This window comes from Lathyrus oleraceus, chromosome 3, assembly GCF_024323335.1.
Source record: "Lathyrus oleraceus cultivar Zhongwan6 chromosome 3, CAAS_Psat_ZW6_1.0, whole genome shotgun sequence".
NCBI classification, from domain to species: domain Eukaryota; kingdom Viridiplantae; phylum Streptophyta; class Magnoliopsida; order Fabales; family Fabaceae; genus Lathyrus; species Lathyrus oleraceus.
The window spans coordinates 442,632,548-442,635,458 of NC_066581.1; the positions used below are offsets into that span (position 1 = coordinate 442,632,548).

General features: G+C 40.7%; 1 non-coding gene across 1 annotated transcript; it reads left to right on the forward strand.

Moving 5' to 3' along the window:
• Positions 1–2,532: 2,532 nt before the first annotated feature.
• Positions 2,533–2,639, forward strand: LOC127133656 (small nucleolar RNA R71). The gene has a single exon (XR_007807608.1). It is a non-coding gene; the product is annotated as a small nucleolar RNA R71 (small nucleolar RNA).
• Positions 2,640–2,911: the final 272 nt, after the last annotated feature.

A 2,911-nucleotide genomic window follows, 5' to 3' on the forward strand; every position in this document is an offset into this window, starting at 1 on the left:
ACACATGGTAACCTTCCCACAGATTGGGAGGTTTACCTTACACACACCCTTAAAAATTCATTCTAAGAGGCTTACAAAAACTAGATTACAATCAGCTATTTATAACCTAATCACCCAACTGGATTTGGGCCTTCAGAAAACTGCAGCAGACTTGTTCTTTGCTGTTGCAACTTCAGCAGAAAAATTCTGCTACAAACAAGGTCTTCAAGTTCCTAAACTCTCTCCATATATATCTCCATATTTAGAGCCTATATATATTCTGATTTAGTCTTCAAGACCTCCACAAAGGAGTTAGGATATTCACCAGATATCCTTGCTGATCCCTTGACATATACTGAATTAATTAATTCAGTCTTCTCCACATGTGCGATGTCACAGACCTGATGTCGTGACATCGTACATGACATGTTGGTCCGGATGTTGAATTTCTTCAACCCAACATATTAAAACAACAGAGATGATTACATTATTTGTTTTCTAAAATTATTGCCAATCCTAAGGAATCAACAATTCCTTTTAGGTCGGCGATGTTGTAGCCTAACGCGGTCGGATATTTTCTTAAGACATCTAGTAACTTTTCAGTTTCCATCTGTCCCAAGTCAGTGTTGACTATTACTAGTCTTTTGAGTTCAATGTCTAGGAATTCATATCTTAGGTTCTTTGGTAGTGTTTTTAATTCCAAGTCTGGTTTCTTCGGGAATAACATGTGGTTGGGTGTAAGAGCTAAGCGTTCGCTTAGACTGTCATTTTGGTAGGGTTCACACCAATTATCATCTTCAAAGATTGGAGGGATTTGGAATTTCATTATATCAGAATATGTGGTTTCTTGCATCTCCATCTCTCTTAAGCACTCGTCTATGACATCAAATAGATAATAGTTATCGTCTAAAGCTGGAGCTTGTAAGAATTGTGTCAAGATGAATTCAACCTTTTCTTCTCCAACATCGAATGTTAGCTTACCTCTTTTCACGTCTATTATGGCTTCGGTGGTAGCTAAGAATGGCCTTCCAAATACAATAGGTGTACTGGCATCTTATTTGATGTCCATGATTATGATGTCTGTAGGAATGTAGAATTGTCCTACACGTACTGGGACATTCTCTAGTATACCGACAGGATATTTGATTGAGCGGTCCACTAGTTGGACATACATCTTGGTGGGTCTTAGTTCTCCCATGTTGAGCCTTTTACAGATGGTTAAGGGCATTACACTAATGCTAGCTCCTAGATTGTATAGAGCTTTGTCTATGACGAACTTTCCAATGACATAGGGTATGGAGAAACTACCTAGGTCTTTTAGTTTGTGAGGCATGTTAATTTGGATTATTGCGCTACACCCAACGATAAGTGTAATTGTTTCATCATCCTCAATCTTTTTCTTATTGGATAAGATTTCTTTAAGAAGTTTGGAATATGAGGAATTTGTGTGATGGCTTCTATTAAGGGAATTGTAATGTTTAATTGCTTCAGAAGTTCAACAAATTTCCTAAATTGCCCTGTAGTTTTAGAATTTGCGAGTCTTTGAGGATACGAAATGGGTGGTTTATAACGTGGTGGAGGCACATAAGGTTTTCTTTCTCTTCAGCCTCTCGGGTATTATATTCCTTCTCCTTCGGTTCACTTACCTTCTCAGTTGTTGTTTTGTCTAGTTTTTGGTACATGGCAGGATTTTGGAGTCTCTGATATACGGGTCCGCCTAGTTCTTTTCCACTCCTCAATATAACGGAATTTGCATATCCTTTTGGATTAGGTTGCGGGTGTCCAGGGAATGTGCCGGCGGGAGCGGCAGTAGATGCTTGTTATTGAGCCACTTGTGAAATATGTGTTTCAAGCATTTTGTCGTGGGTGGCTAAGCCGTCTACTTTGCTCGCTAATTGTTTAAGTTACTCACTAGTATATATGTTTTGGTTCAAGAAGTCTTTGTTTGTTTGAGCTTGGGTAGCTATGAAGCTTTCCATTATTAGTTCAAGGTTGGACTTCCTAGGCATGTTAGGAGCATTATTAGCTGGCTTTTGACATCCAGGAGGAACAACGGGTGCTTGGCCAGGTGCATACAGGGCGTTGTCATTCTTATATAAAAAGTGGGGATGGTTTTTCCAACCTGGGTTGTATGTATTCGAATAAGGGTTTCCTTGTGCGTAATTCACTTGATCAATTGGGACTCCTGCCAATATCTAACATTCTGGTGCTGTGTGTCCAAGAGTTCCACATAACTCACAGTTTGGAGTGACGGCAGCCACAGTGGCTACGGGTGGTATGGTCAAGTTATCTAACTTTTGAACAATGGCATCTACCTTTGCATGGACGTGGTCAAGGCTACTGATTTCGTACATTCCACTTTTAGTTTGGGACTTTTCTATTGGAGTTCTTTCACCTCCCCATTGGCAATGGTTTTGGGCCATGTTTTCAATGAGTTGATAGGCTTCGTTGTATGGCTTGTCCATAAGTGCACCGCCCGCGGCAGCGTCTACTGTCAGTCGTGTGTTGTACAGAAGCCCATTGTAAAATGTGTGAATGATCACCCAGTCTTCGAGACCGTGATGTGGACATATCCTCATCATGTCTTTGTATCTCTCCCATGCGCCGTAGAGAGATTCTACATCCTTTTGTCGAAATTCGTTGATTTGAGCTCTCAGCATAGCAGTTTTGCTAGGTGGAAAATATCGGGATAAGCGTTCTTCACTTCTTCCCATGTCGTAACTGAGTTGGATGGCAAGGATTGCAACCAAGCCTAAGCTCTGTCTCTTAGAGAGAAAGGAAAGAGGCGTAGTTTTATTGCATCTTGAGATACACCCTTCGCATTCACAGTGTCTGCGTACTGCACAAACTTGGTAAAATGTTCATTAGGGTCGTCCGTAGGATTTCCAGCAAATTGATGCTGTTGGACGGGGTAACGTAGAACTTAAGAGGA